This window comes from Eretmochelys imbricata, chromosome 3, assembly GCF_965152235.1.
Source record: "Eretmochelys imbricata isolate rEreImb1 chromosome 3, rEreImb1.hap1, whole genome shotgun sequence".
NCBI classification, from domain to species: domain Eukaryota; kingdom Metazoa; phylum Chordata; order Testudines; family Cheloniidae; genus Eretmochelys; species Eretmochelys imbricata.
Genome location: NC_135574.1, coordinates 138,145,586 through 138,161,442, shown reverse-complemented (window position 1 = coordinate 138,161,442; position 15,857 = coordinate 138,145,586). Strand labels below are relative to the sequence as shown.

The 15,857-nt window shown below is 41.5% G+C and overlaps 1 protein-coding gene across 6 annotated transcripts in view; it reads left to right on the top strand.

Annotated features, from left to right (window-relative positions):
• Positions 1-15,857, top strand: part of RGS7 (regulator of G protein signaling 7) — a 420,392-nt gene that overhangs the window by 351,086 nt on the left and 53,449 nt on the right. The window lies entirely within an intron of this gene.

Sequence of the window (15,857 nt, the reverse complement as noted above, 5' to 3'; positions counted from 1 at the left end):
GCGTGAGATGGGAGGGCTCCTGCCTCATACTGAGAAAGAGGGGCAATCAGCAGGTTACCTCAAGTGCCTATATACAAATGCACGAAGCCTGGGAAACAAGCAGGGAGAACTGGAAGTCCTGGCACAGTCAAGGAATTATGATGTGATTGGAATAACAGAGACTTGGTGGGATAATTCACATGACTGGAGTACTGTCATGGATGGATATAAGCTGTTCAGGAAGGACAGAAAGGGCAGAAAAGGTCGTATGTATGTAAGAGAGCAGTATGAGGTGGACGAGGCTTTCTTCCGGCAACTCGCAGAAGTTACTAGATCGCAGGCCCTGGTTCTCATGGGAGACTTCAATCACCCTGATATCTGCTGGGAGAGCAATACAGCAGTGCACAGGCAATCCAGGAAGTTTTTGGAAAATGTAGGGGACAATTTCCTGGTGCAAGTGCTGGAGGAACCAACTAGGGGCAGAGCTCTTCTTGACCTGCTGCTCACAAACCGGGAAGAATTAGTAGGGGAAGCAAAAGTGGATGGGAACCTGGGAGGCAGTGACCGTGCAATGGTCAAGTTCAGGATCCTAACACAAGGAAGAAAGGAGAGCAGCAGAATACAGACCCTGGACTTCAGAAAAGCAGACTTTGACTCCCTCAGGGAACTGATGGGCAAGATCCCCTGGGAGAATAACATGAGGGGGAAAGGAGTCCAGGAGAGCTGGCTGTATTTTAAAGAATCCTTATTGAGGTTACAGGGACAAACCATCCCGATGTGTAGAAAGAATAGTAAATATGGCAGGCGACCAGCTTGGCTTAACAGTGAAATCCTTGCTGCTCTTAAATACAAAAAAGAAGCTTACAAGAAGTGGAAGATTGGACAAATGACCAGGGATGAATATAAGAATATTGCTTGGGCTTGCACGAGTGAAATCAGGAAGGCCAAATCACACCTGGAAATGCAGCTAGCAAGAGATGTTAAGAGTAACAAGAAGGGTTTCTTCAGGTATGTTGGCAACAAGAAGAAAGTCAAGGAAAGTGTGGGCCCCTTACTGAATGAGGGAGGCAACCTAGTGAGAGAGGATGTGGAAAAAGCTAATGTACTCAGTGCTTTTTTTGCCTCTGTCTTCACGAACAAAGTCAGCTCCCAGACTACTGCACTGGGCAGCACAGCATGGGGAGGAGATAACAAGCCCTCTGTGGAGAAAGAAGTGGTTCGGGACTATTTAGGAAAGCTGGACGAGCACAAGTCCATGGGGCTGGATGCGTTGCATCCGAGAGTGCTAAAGGAGTTGGCAGATGTGATTGCAGAGCCATTGGCCATTATCTTTGAAAACTCATGGCGATCGGGGGAGGTCCCAGATGACTGAAAAAAGGCTAATGTAGTGCCCATCTTTAAAAAAGGGAAGAAGGAGGATCCTGGGAACTACAGGCCAGTCAGCCTCAACTCAGTCCCTGGAAAAATCATGGAGCGGGTCCTCAAGGAATCAATTCTGAAGCACTTAGAGGAGAGGAAAGTGATCAGGAACAGTCAGCATGGATTCACCAAGGGCAAGTCATGCCTGACTAATCTAATTGCCTTCTATGATGAGATAACTGGCTCTGTGGATGAAGGGAAAACGGTGAACATGTTGTTCCTTGACTTTAGCAAAGCTTTTGACACGGTCTCCCACAGTATTCTTGCCAGCAAGTTAAAGAAGTATGGGCTGGATGAATGGACTATAAGGTGGATAGAAAGCTGGCTAGATTGTCGGGCTCAACGGGTAGTGATAAATGGCTCCATGTCTAGTTGGCAGCCGGTATCAAGTGGAGTGTCCCAGGGGTTGGTCCTGGGGCCAGTTTTGTTCAATATCTTCATTAATGATCTGGAGGATGGTGTGGATTGCACCCTCATCAAGTTTGCAGATGACACTAAACTGGGAGGAGAGGTAGATACGCTGGAGGGTTAGGAATAGGATACAGAGGGACCTAGACAAATTGGAGGATTGGGCCAAAAGAAATCTGATGAGGTTCAACAAGGACAAGTCCAGAGTCCTGCACTTAGGACGGAAGAATCCAATGCACCGCTACAGACTAGGGACCGAATGACTCAGCAGCAGTTCTGCAGAAAAGGGCCTAGGGGTTACAGTGGACGAGAAGTTGAATATGAGTCAACAGTGTGCCCTTGTTGCCAAGAAGGCCAATGGCATTTTGGGATGTATAAGTAGGGGCATTGCCAGCAGATCGAGGGATGTGATCGTTCCCCTCTATTCGACATTGGTGAGGCCTCATCTGGAGTACTGTGTCCAGTTTTGGGCCCCACACTACAAGAAGGATGTGGAAAAATTGGAAAGAGTCCAGCGGAAGGCAAGAAAAATGATTAGTGGACTGGAACATATGACTTATGAGGAGAGGCTGAGGGAACTGGGGATGTTTAGTCTTCAGAAGAGAAGAATGAGGGGGGATTTGATAGCTGCTTTCAACTACCTGAAAGGGGGTTCCAAAGAGGATGGCTCTAGACTGTTCTCAGTGGTAGCAGATGACAGAACAAGGAGTAATGGTCTCAAGTTGCAGTGGGGGAGATTTAGGTTGGATATTAGGAAAAACTTTTTCACTAGGTGGGTGGTGAAACACTGAAAAGTGTTACCTAGGGAGGTGGTGGAATCTCCTTCCCTAGAAGTTTTTAAGGTCAGGCTTGACAAAGCCCTGGCTGGGATGATTTAGTCGGGGATCGGTCCTGCTTTGAACAGAGGGTTGGACTAGATGACCTCCTGAGGTCCCTTCCAACCCTGATATTCTATGATTCTATGATTCAGAAAGTGCTGAGCATTCAACCTCTGAAAATCAAGGTCCTTTAAAATGTCTCAGATTAGGCACCCAGAATCACTAGTCATGTTTAAACCTGTAAGTCCTTGGCTTTCATTTAACTGATCGTTTCAATTTTATAGTTATGTACAGTGGGACCCAACCATGCTGGAAAGTTTCTCCCATGCAAAGTTCCACTGAATTCAGCAGGACTTGGTGCTTAAGTAAAGGTGTGGATCCTTTGCAGTAATTTAGATTGTTGGTGGAGTTTGAGTAGTTCTGCATCCTCTCTGTATTGGATAGAGTTCCTGTCTTATGGCTTGTTCATGTGGCTATTAAAACTATGATGTCACAGTTTAGAAAGCTGGCTCTGCTTTATATTGTTGCTCTAGAGTGAGTGAGCGCACTAATGGCTGAACATACTTGTACTCTGATACAACAATTTATTCTGCAAATTAAACTGTTATATGCCCACCTCCCCTCTTATTTAAAATTTAATTTAGTAGATTAATAGAGGTTCTTCTGGCAAATTAAAAACACTTTTCAGAGTAACAGCCGTGTTAGTCTGTATTCGCAAAAAGAAAAGGAGTACTTGTGGCACCTTAGAGACTAACCAATTTATTTGAGCATGAGCTTTCGTGAGCTACAGCTCAGCTCACGAAAGCTCATGCTCAAATAAATTGGTTAGTCTCTAAGGTGCCACAAGTACTCCTTTTTTTTTTTAAAAACACTTTTGTGTCATTGAGAATTTATGAAATACTGAGGCTATTTATGTTCATAGTCAGACGGATCAGGGTTCATCTCAGTTTGGCCAAATCTAATAAATGTTAATCCATGTGCATATGGCATCAATTCTCATGAGGCTTGTCAATTCCTTTCTTGGGTTTAGTGACTCACAGCTGTTGGAAATTTGAGGAATTTAATTCTCCCACATTCTCTTGTTTAAATGTGATATATAAGAAAGATAAAAGGCAGATAAAATTTCCAAGGTTCACAGGTAATTACAGTCTATGTAAATACAACAAATAATTGTAACAATGTAGAAAACAGTATTTTGGAGGGAGGAGGAGGAGGCGGTAATAAGAAATGTTTCAGGAGAAAGGTGAATAGAAGTGGGTGAAATTATAGAATGGATTCAGCAGAGGAAAAGTGAGAGTTGGAGGGGATTTAATTTTTGTTCTAGAGTTAGGAGCTGTAGTTCAAGAGAAGAGATGGATATGAGCTATCAGGGAATCTTCAAATAGGTAAAACGAGATGGGGAAGGTGTTCTGGATTATGGGGACAAAAGGAGACAGATATGTGCCTTTGAATGTGAAGAAACCAGTTGGAAACAGTGGAATGGGCTGAATTACAATGATAATTTCAGAAAGGGAGTTGGGCGGTGCTCGGTGGGGGTGGGGGGGGAAATGTTTTAAGTCTGTGAGAGAGGTAATGTACTGGTTCCTGAAATGGACTAAAGGTCAGGTAATGTGTTCCCATTTTATGGTATAAATGAGGCGATTAGCTGGTATATTTTGGACAAAACAAAGTTAGAAGAATTAGTAGTATGGACTGAAGAAGTCCATAAAGGAAATCATTCCACTAGTTCAGGCCAAGAAGAGAGGAAGACATGCATAAGAGCTTCAGCAAAGGGGTTGAGATAGTGTCTGCTGTGAACAGGACAGTATTTTGTGGGTGATGGTAGGCAAATATATAGATCTAGGCAACGTGAAAAACAAAAGATTCCTGAGTCTAAAAGAATATGCAGCTTCTTCTGCACTAGAGGTGAAGTCCAGGGAATAGTAGTGGTTAGGATGAGAGGCTTTTACTAATTACAGTGTAGGCGAGGGGTAGTCAATTATTTTTTATCAAGGTCCAAATTTCTTAGTAAAGGTATAGTCAAGGTCCAGACTCTGGAGAAAACAATAAAAAACTCCAAACAATAATGATGATAATAAGTAAAAAAGATGTTGGGGTCTGTTCAAAAGTGTCTGACGGTCTGGATTTGGCCAATGATCCACCTATTGACTACCCCTGGTTTAGGCTATCAATCTGGGGTGGCTTCCTCTGCATGGGTGCTCTGTGTGGAAGGCAGCACAGGGAACCTCTTTGCCCTTTCCCTAGGACACTTGATCTCATGAGAAAGCAATAATTTATGCTCCCCTGTGCAGGGGTATAGCATCACCAGAGAGGACAAGTTGTTGGGTCAGAGTCTGGTAATGGTCCCACTTTCCTGGAACCAGACAGAACCTTGAGATCTGCTCTATAGGGAGCATGCACTGCACCCTTTCATCCTCTTCCTCTTCTGTCTGGGAGCTTTCAACTTGCTCCTCTTTAGGTAGTAACACATCAATGGCACTGCCATTCCTGCAGTACATGGCCTTCTATCCCCAGTCAGGCTCTGCCAGTAGGTGCCGTAACTTGCCCAACTCAGTTGGGAAGTTCTGGCAGATGAGAAAAGCAGAGAGTAAGAAACGGTGACAGATTGAATGTAATAGAGATTGGGAGAGAAGCCAAGGCAAAGCAGGATGTCCATAGTGTTTGAGGGAGAGAAAGCTACCAGCATCTGAGTTAGGACTTGTTGTTCTTGAGAGAGTTCTGGAGGAAGAGTTATACTGCTGGATGTACCACAGGCGTTCGGTATGACCTGTGTAAATCATAGACTGTATTTCATCTTCCTTATCTGTACAATGCAAATAATTCTTCACAAGGGTGTTGTGAGGCTAAACTAATGTGTGCTAAGTGTACTGAGATTCTCAAATGAAAGGTGCTATTAAAGTGTGAAATATTATTGTTATTTCTAGCTCTAATTATGTTAGACCAGGAAGACACCACTGTTTCTCAAGACACCGGCCATTCAGATAGCTGAAGAAGGTTTTTAGGTGCTTGGTTAGTGGGAAAGGGAAAAAATTGGGGAAAGGGATTAAATAAGTGGATATTGATTGATAGTGGCATCACTGCTGTTGTAGGATAGAAGAGAGGGAAGATTATAGAAGATGAGGACAGGATAAATTCACAGAGATAGAATGGGCAGGAGATTGCAGGCTTGGGTTCTGGAGAGTCAAAGGAAGGAACTGGATTTTCAGGACTCCACTGATTCTGACTGAAAAGAAAAAAACAATGGTTGTAAAGTGATATGAAAGTTCATGTGTCAGACTTGGGCTGGTGAGGTACTTGCTTCTTCACGTGTGTGCAGGGGGGCAGGGAATTTAGCAGGTAGAAGACATGAGGTTAGAAGACTATAAAAACAACCAAGCAAATAGGCTGCAGTCAACTACAAATGCTAGTGAGTTAAATGTTACAGAATGCCAGACAAAGAATACTATGTGGAGAATCAGAAATGAATGGATAGTTCAGAATGTCCCTCAATGGTATTCTCTTCTTGCAAAAATTCATTTAAGTTTTTCATCTTGTTAACAGATTAGTTCAGTGTTTTGCATTTGGTTACAAAAATGCAGATCTGGGTAAAAAATAGAGAAACAGATGTAAAACTAAATTGGCATACAGTTTCATGCTGGCAAAGATCAAATATATCTGTACAAAATTTTGAGAGAGCTTGGAATTTACTTGACAGGGCAGTTGACAGGACAAGCTATCAATAGCTTCAATGCAGAGCTTCACTTCCCCATTGATATAACCAATAACCTTTAGCTTTCTCTCATGTGCTGTTTGTCTCTATTTTAATTCAAATGTACCTGTAGAGAACAGACCTTTTGTTATCCTTATCTGTCAAACAAAAGGAAAATCTGTGGATCAGAAATCTGAAGGTGACACTAACTAAACTTCTTGTGCAACTTCTATAACTCTAAGCATAATTTGGCCTTATATAAAAGATATCCATCAAATTCCACATGTGTACTTGCAGCGAAATTCTACTTTTGCATTTTCAGAATCGCAAATATGTGCTTCACCTGAATAATGAGTTTAAAAAAAATTCTTGATTTTTGGGAAGAGCATTGAGCCAACTTCTGTTGGTGAAAGAGACAAGCTTTCAAGCTCCACAGATCTTCTACTGAATTAACTCACACAGCAAAACGATAAAAGACAAAAACACCATATCACCCATGGGCAAGCACTTCTCACAAAATGATCACTCCATATCTGACCTCTCAGTCCTCATCCTCAAAGGAAGCCTGCACAACACCTCAAAATACGAGGCTAGGAACTTAAATTCATCATTTTGCTAGACATTATAAATCATGGTCTTAATAAAGGCACTGAATTTATGTCTTATTACAACAATCTGTAACCCATTAACTCCCATTTTATGTCCTTATGACTGCAAAGGATTTAACTGGCTGCTTCACCTTGAATAGTCTCTTAAAATACATATTAACTACTTAAGTGATACAATCTGTTCCACCTTGTGTTTATCTGTGGCTCTCTGAACATCTTTCCTAGACCTGAAAAAATGTGTAGCTTGAGACCGTGTCTTTTTCACAAATTGAAGTTGATCCACTAAAAGATATTACCTCACCCGCCTACTATGAATGTTCATTACTCTTTTATCCAGGCTGAATTACAATAAAATAAGGAAATAATCCCCAGTGGCAGTATACCGCTTTTCTCTCTCTCTCTCTCTCTCTCTCTCTCTCTCAGTAAAGTGGAGACTGAAAGCTTCAGCTATCAGGGATTCTTTATGAAATGGGAGAGAAGGCAAAAAAAAGTCTATCTTTTTGCATTGCCCTGCCGAATTCAAGTGGCAATTTTCTTTTCCAGAGTTTTTCTTTCTAGAGATATTGTCTTTCCCACTCAGAGCCAAATTCAGTCATGGTACTGCTGAACTTGGCCTGTCATACCTCAGTTGCATCTGCAGAACATAACTTATACTAGGTAAATGCAAGCACAGACAGGCAATTGCAATCATAAGCCACACTTTTGTTCAGCTTAATTTTCCATGTGGAACGTGTTTGTCTACTTATTTTGCATTCACACTTTAAAATGCCTGTTTGAAAACTTGACCTGTTGTCTCAAACTTTCTTTCTCTAGTAGGCAGCCATTTTACTAATCTCTTTCCACTGAATAATTTGGCAAGTAGGAAGCATTCAGAGTAAACCTCTGTAATTTTTTTAACCAGATCTCAAGCAAGGGTCCTAGGAAAACTGCCAAACCATAAGCAACCTGTTCTGAGAACTATTGAGCACCCACAGCTTGCACTGACTTCAGTGGGAGCTGCCTGGGTCCAGCATCTCTGAAAAATCAGTCCATAAATATGAGCCAGTGGCTTGGAGCAGGCATGGCAGCAGAGCGTGAATATTCTGAAGCATTAATAGAAATTTGTTTCTTAAAATGTAGTTCCTCAGTGCTACTTGTGGATGAGTAATATGGCTCTGCATAGCAATACAGTTCGAATTCATAGAATCCACAGCTGGGAATAAGACCTCTTAGGTCATCTGACCCATCTCCCTGACGTTATAGGTTTGGTTCTTAGAATGGTATTACTGGTATTAGTGTCTTGCCCTGTCCAATTTTATATATCGAGCTGTGGGGCTTGAACACTTCTCTTGGGAGACATCCACACCTTGATAAAATCTTACTGCCAAATGCAATCTTTCATACTTTTAGCCCATTGTTCCTAGTCATTAGTAATGATAAAATAACCATTAGCTTTTGGGTAGTGATTTTCTTCCAGGGATCTCACACCACTTTACAAAGCTAAGTAAGTAGCATTTAACCTCATTTTACTGATGAGAAAACTAAGATACAAATGTAAGTGACTTGCCCAGGGTCAGACAGAGTCAACTGGAATGAGATCTTAGTCTCCAGACTTCTGTTCAGTTTTGTGCCCTAACTACTGGGTCCTTAAGTCTCCCTTACTAGGTACAGCATCGTGTTAATGTTGTTGTACCTGAACAGTGTTACAGTTCTGTATCTTTTTAATGTAAAACAACTGAATGCTATAGAAATTGGCAGCATATACAGAATATCCTAGCCAGTAGCTTGGTGTAAGGACTGGCTAAAATGATAATCTATTAGCATGTAGATTAAACCCACAATGGGAAAGACCTGTTGCTCGGCACACACAAAATGAGACTGGACAAAATGCTAGTACATGTGTTCAAGGGAGCAAATGGGTATTAGCATGGAGTTGGACTAGACCTACAAGGTTTTTTCCCAGTTCTAGATTCTGTGAATTCAAACCCCATTGTATTGCTGTGCAGAACTACATTAGTCACCAGGAACCACCTCTGACACATAAATGATTCAGTGAAAGTCTCCGTGCAAAGCTTGCTGGAACCAGGATGCCCTGTGTTTTGTCCTGAAGCCTGCCAAATTTTGATGCAGGTAGACGACCACATGGAAGGCTGTCCATCGGTGCGAGACCTCTGCTGTCCTTCTACCTGTCTTAGTGAACCTTTATCTTAGGAATCAGCAATTGACATGCCTTAGCTGACGTTAACCAGGTCAGCAGAATATAGGAGGAGAGGCAGCTTTTCATAGTCCCTGGTCCCAAGAGTAACTCCAAAGTGCAAGGCTCTTTAACACAGAACTGTAATTTTTTTCTGTCTCGTAACTGTGGCACTTAGGTTATAAGAACAAGAAGTTATAGCTGAGAATTCTCTTCTGCAGCCTGTCCAGGTTGTTTGCCAACATTTTCATAAATGTGCATAGGAAAAGTTCTCTGGAACTTTCTAATCAAATGTGACCCAAATAGCTGTTTTTAAACATCTGTTTGCTGTTGCATTACTATAAATGCATTGTTAATCTAGGTTTAAATCCTGGCCTTTATCCATATAAGCAATGTAATTTCTTATAGAAAGAATAAATGTAAAGATTTATAAATATAATTCACAATTTTCAGAATTACTTTCAAATCACTGCTTTGAATAAACTAAACTGATTTGACTGTTTCATTATTAATATGAAAATTAAATCTGCTAGTCTATTAATAGGGAGCTAACAAAAGACATGGGAGTGATTTTATTTAGGAGTGGTATATGGCCATGGGGAACTCCAAAACCATTGAAGCCTGCGATAACTGAACATCTCCAGGTTTATGTAAGAGGGTGTAATTGCATTGTAGATACTTGAGACTAAATGATGAAAGTTTTTGTGCCCAGTTTGTTCACATAAAAATTGGCATTTTGTTTTTTATGCTTAAGTGGAAAATGAAACCTGAGCTAAGTAAGCATCCTAGAGACCAGAAATAATGAATTGCTTTATAGAAGCATCAGTGACGTAAAGATGGAATAATTTGTACTGTAAATGGTGGTGATACTTAAATTGGGCACTTGTTACAGATTTGTCTATTAGCAGTGCAGATTTACTCTAATCCTTTATCTGGCACATTCAAAGATTGCTAATTTATCTGTCCTCAGGACAGCATCTGTTTGAATTCTGTAGACCTTATTTTAACTTTTATTCTTTTGCCCTGGTAATACTGAATGTATGCATATAACTCCCATTGATTCTGAAGCCAGAATTTGGTCCTATAGCTAACATTAGCTGCACATGTATTCTGAGAAATAGGTGAAGGTAACATCTGTAAATTCTCATGACTTATGTTTGTGATTAAATTAACCTATATCAGGCACTCTTAAACCAAATAAAGTGTCCATGCTAGGTTTTTTTTCATAATTTCATAATCATTTTTATATTTTTTCCAATCAAAACCATTTGGCAAAATCAATACAAAATGTTAGTATAATTGAATCTTTATTTTTGGCTGAAAAAAGATTTTAACAAAAATATTTAACCATGCCATTGAAAGACACACTTAAAAATAATCTCTTGTAAAGATTTTCTCCTTCTCTTCTGCCTCACAGACATTCAGCCTGGCCCTCAATTTCTTGTGATTTAAAATTCTCAGTGATTCACTGGAATCTTGCATAAAGATAACAATGTCATCCCCATGGTAGTAGTGTAGATGGGTTCCTCTGATCCTACTATGTGGGGTCTTCTATTGAGGTGTTATTAGGCCTAATTGTAAAGCCCACCCTGAACCCAACTAGACCACAAGTAACCTAACCTGATCCAAACCCAAATATGTCAAGTCATTGTCATATCTGACCTGACCTGACACTTGTAGTTGGGTTTTATTGGATTCAAGTTGGGTTGCAAGGTCAGATGCAGAGCTGCCAATGTTGGAGCTAGAAAGCAACATGGCTGTGACATTGCAAACGGACCATGTGCTTCTGCTATTCACAAACATACACTACTCCCCCTCCCTGCCCCACAGCCACCCCAGAGAACCCAGGGACACCAATACCTACACCCTGGTGAGGCCGCAGCCCCCTGGACCACCCAGACCACAGCCAGGGCAGTCAGGAGGTTGGACAGCCCCATCACTGTGCAGACACAGAGTAACCCCCGTCTTCTTTACCTCCACTGCCACCTCCTGCCTGGCCCTGCTGCAAGAATCCAGGCACGGGGAGGGGGTCAGAGTGGGAGGGGCATCGACCTTGGGATGATGTGGTGGTGCATGATCGATAGCCACTTACAGATCCCCCCGATCACTACCTCAGGTTTCCTGAATTGTTGCAGCAAGGGCACCATAAAATACTCCATGCTGGGCAGTCAGGGTTTGGCACAGGGTGGGGCAGGGCAGAGGATGCCCACTGCAGGGTCCTGGCTGGCCACACTGCTGCACTTGCAGGTAAGCCATGTTGTGTGTCTATCTCCCTCATCTGGAAACAGCTGATGTGAGTGCAGCACTGCCTACCCTGGTGGTGCCACCTTCACCAGCCACTGGCCCTTGCCTCCCCCCTCCCTCCCCTGCCATCTTCTTGGGCCTAATTTTAAAGCCTGAATCTGAAGCTGGCCTGAGTCAACCCTTTTTCCAGTCTAACTTGCACCCAACACTTGTAGTTGATTCCCATTGGGTTCAGATCAGGTTGCAAGTCTGTAGTCTTCAAAGACCCAGTCCTGGTGCCATTGCAATCAGTGGGAGTTTTGTCACTTACTCCAGTGGGAGCTTGATCAGGCTGTATCTGAGCAACTAACTAACTTCATGGCCTTAAACTTTTAGAATGGGAGCTGTGGATTTTCCACTAAATGAGTGTATATAATGTATAAAATTAGTTCTCTTCCTTGTTCATAGTGTGAAACCTCATAATTATCTGTATGGTTTTCTTTAAAAATAAAATAAAAAAACCGAACCCCGCAGGGGCTTTACATGAGCTTTAAATGATAATTAAGCAGTTGAGAGTTGAAAATGGCTAAACCCTGAAAATGGGTTATTGTGGCTGAATATATTTAAAAGCTGTTGCCAAGAGGCAACATACACCAGTGAGACATGTTCAGTGATTTTACTGCTGAGCTGTCAAGTTGCCCACATTTTGTAACTCAGTTATTGTGGGTGAGATTTTCAAAAACAACGTAGCAATTCATTAGCTCAATTCCCATTGAAGTTGAGGGGTACGTCTACACCCAGGCCCAAAGACTTGTGCTAGCAGGGTGTGCTAACATCAGCTAAAAATTGCTGTGTAGATGGCACTTTGAAGTTGTGGCTCGGACTGGAATTGGGGCTGTCAAGCCCCTCCCCGCTCCAGACTTCAGAGTTCACGCTCAGCCCAAGCTGCAACTTCAAAGCACCGTGTGCACTATTATATTTAGAGTAATAGTGTGAGCCCCACTGGCATAAGTGGAATGGAAATGGGATGGGAGGCTCATTCCTAGATGCTGTGTAGATGGGCCGAATAGTTGAGTTATCATTGTTTTAAATAGATTCTTATCTTATTGCCCAGACAGATGCGGATTTAAAGTGGGGCTTATGTCTAGTAGTTTGGAAAAACCGTCACTGCATGTTGGGTGCCTCAGAAAGCACGACCCTACTGAAAATAAGCAAACAGAAAAGTAAGTTCAGGGGAAGAGAACAAACATACTAATATAAATACCTAGCTCTTATGTGGCACTTTTCACCAGTAGACCTCAAAGTGCTTTATAAAGCAGGGCAGTGTCATTATCCCCATTTTACAGATGAAGAATGGAGGCATAGAGAGATGCAGTGACCTACCCAAGGTCACCCAGTACACAAGTGGCAGAGATGAGACTAGAATCCAGGTCTTATGGGTTCCAGTCCAGCGCTCTATGACATCCCTTTGAGTGTGGCATTATTCTGTTTCCTTGTACATTTAAATTACCTTGGTCATCTAAATTTGTGGAACATTGCTCATTGATACGGTCTTTAAAAACGTTGCTACTCAAGCTCTGTTTTTCCATGGTACTCCAATCTGTTCTAAATCATATGTAAGTGCTACAACTATATAATTTGTTTTACTGGAAGGCAATCACATTGATTGCAAAATCATGTTAAAGTATACAAGCACTAAAATAAGATTGTATGTTGCAGTCCATGTTTAGCAAACTGAGATTACGAATCAGGCTTTGTTACATTATATATCATTTGTTTTTATATCAAGTAATTTTTATGAAGTACTCTGTTGCATTTGGTTACTTCCAATGAGATTGTGGCTTTATTGTAAGAGATGCTGAAAATGAATGGGCCAAATTCTGATCTTTCACCAGTGACAATCCAGTTTTTGACTGCTTTGAACTAGTTTGTAGCTGATGGCAGAATTTGCTTCATGATTGGCCCTAAGGATGTTTAGGACCCTATCTTGTCACTTATGCAATCACATATGCCATATGTAACTTAGAGTTTAGCACATGATGCTGTTTGGTGAATAGGTTTGGTTCTCCTCAGTGCAATTAGTAGTATTCTGAAGGTTTCAGAGTAACAGCCGTGTTAGTCTGTATTCGCAAAAAGAAAAGGAGTATTTGTGGCACCTTAGAGACTAACCAATTTATTTGAGCATAAGCTCACGAAAGCTTATGCTCAAATAAATTGGTTAGTCTCTAAGGTGCCACTAGTATTCTAAAGGCTTTCCATAGAGCCAAATGACCAGTTTGTAGAGCAGAACAGTTTCCAAGGTAACTGCACCTCTGACCACGTGGTGGTCTCCTTGTGGGCATCCCACCTATTTAAATTTGTCAACTTGACCCCTCTCCCCCCCCAAAAAAGTATATGTAAAAATAAGAGGCCTTTGTTGTTAAAAGCATTCCTACAGATCATACTTCCAGCTCTAGCTATGTATGCATGCACAGCAGAAACGTGAATTCAAAATAGTGGGCACTCTGGTCTGCCTCTCCATAGGAGTAGTTTGTCTTCTATATTTGGTGGGACAGCTCCAGTCAGGCCAATGGGGGCGTGCACTGGAGGTGCAAATTCTGTGCCTGCCAGAGGCTTGTATTTGGGGGGGGGGGTAATGCCCCCCCCCAATTATGCCCATGTGCCTCTCACCTTGTTGTTGAACCAGCTATTTATGACTGACTGCTTTGGAAGAAAGGAGGAAAACAGTTGACTTATTTACTCCCTCTCCATGCACTACCAGCCAGGCTTCACCGACTGTAGTAACTGCAAACCACTATTGTTACAGATGGGACAAAGTAAAGTCTGGGAAGTACTGTGCAATCAGTGCCTTAGAGATGCTGCAATAAATATTTTCCTCAACTCCAACTCCCATTCTTCTTAAGGAAAAAAAAATACTTCTCTGCACCTCCATTTTCTCTTCTGTAAAAGGAGGGTGATATTTATCTTTTTTTGTAAAGGGCCTTGACGTCTATGGATAAAGTATGCTTAGAAAAGTTAAAATAGTAGTATTGTCTGGGAAACCGCAAACAATTCAGCTCAAATTCCTGAGCTGCTGCTTCCACAAGAAGCCCTTAACAATATCCCAGAATGGCCGCATTCATGTTAAAAGTGAGAGTGCTGGCAACACAATGATGGGATGGGGGGCAATTGAACCAAAGAGTTGAAGTTGTCCTTGAGCATCATTTTCTTCTGCCTTGGCATCAGCAGAGATGTCATACTTCTCAGATAGATAAATCCTCACGGGCACACTTTAGACTCTGCCTTAAGTACACTGACATGTAGAAAGAGTTTTAATGAGCATAAAAAAGGCCAGATGGTATAATCATTAGACTCCTAAAATAAGAGAAACATTTTAATACCCTGGAGGAAAGGCTTTAGGGATAAACGTAACCATTTTGAAGTCCTGGCTCAGAAATGTGCATACTAAAAAGAAGTCAGATGGAAATTTCAAGGAGACAGGTCCAGGACTCGTTGCCACAAGATACTACTGAGACAAATAACGTAGTATAACAGCAGATGTTTTAATTAAAGGAATCTAATCCTGTTCTGAAATTTACTTACTGGGGTAAAATGACAAAGGCTGATAATCCTCATGCTTCAGGATCAGACACTGATCTCCAGGTGTCATACCTCTCTAATGAAGCTCATTTCAATGGACCTCACTTCTTTAAGTCCCAAAATTACCTACACACCATACAAATATGGTGTCACATCACTTTTATTGTTGAAATTGATTTACTTTGGAAATAAAGAATCTTTAGTCTGAGGCTACAGAAAGTTATTTACATTGAAGGAAAGTATCCTATAGCATCTCAAGTTCCCTACATTATATTGTGTTCTTCTTTTTGGATCTTTATAACCATTTAAGAGTTATGCCAGGGGCCTGAATCTACAACTCTTGCTCAAGTTAGGTAGCACTTACATAAGCAGTCCCGTTGATCTGCGATGAACATATGTCTGGAAGCATGAGAATTGTTAGCCCTTTTCATTTTACTCCAGATAGTAAATGTTGAAACAGGATTAGACTATTACACTTGTGTGGGCCAGTACTGTTTATCTTGGGGTCACCATGAAATTGCCCTGGTGTAGCCGAATTAGGCAGATTGTGGGGTGTTCAGACCTTCAGTTGACACATCTTGGATTGGACACAGCCAAAGAAAGGCTGCCAGACAAAAGTGAATCATTGGTCTGTTCTGCTATGGACATTATGATCCTGAAGAAATAACTGCTTTAGAAAGGGAGATTAGGCTGATGACAAAGAACAAAGTACAATAAATATATTGAAAATAGGTTGGGTGACTATCTTCTAAGAATATTAGTGTTACAGTAGGCCAAGCAAAAGAAGAGAGTGGGAGTTTTCTATTTATATTTAAAGAGCTGTTAGGGTTACCTGACAGGCTTAAATTCAGCTCATGGAGTTCCTGGAACCCTCTCCGCTCATCTTAATAAATACATTTTTTAAAAATAATCCTCACAATGTCTTAGAGCTAACGTTGACAGGAGTTTTTTCCTGGATCCGT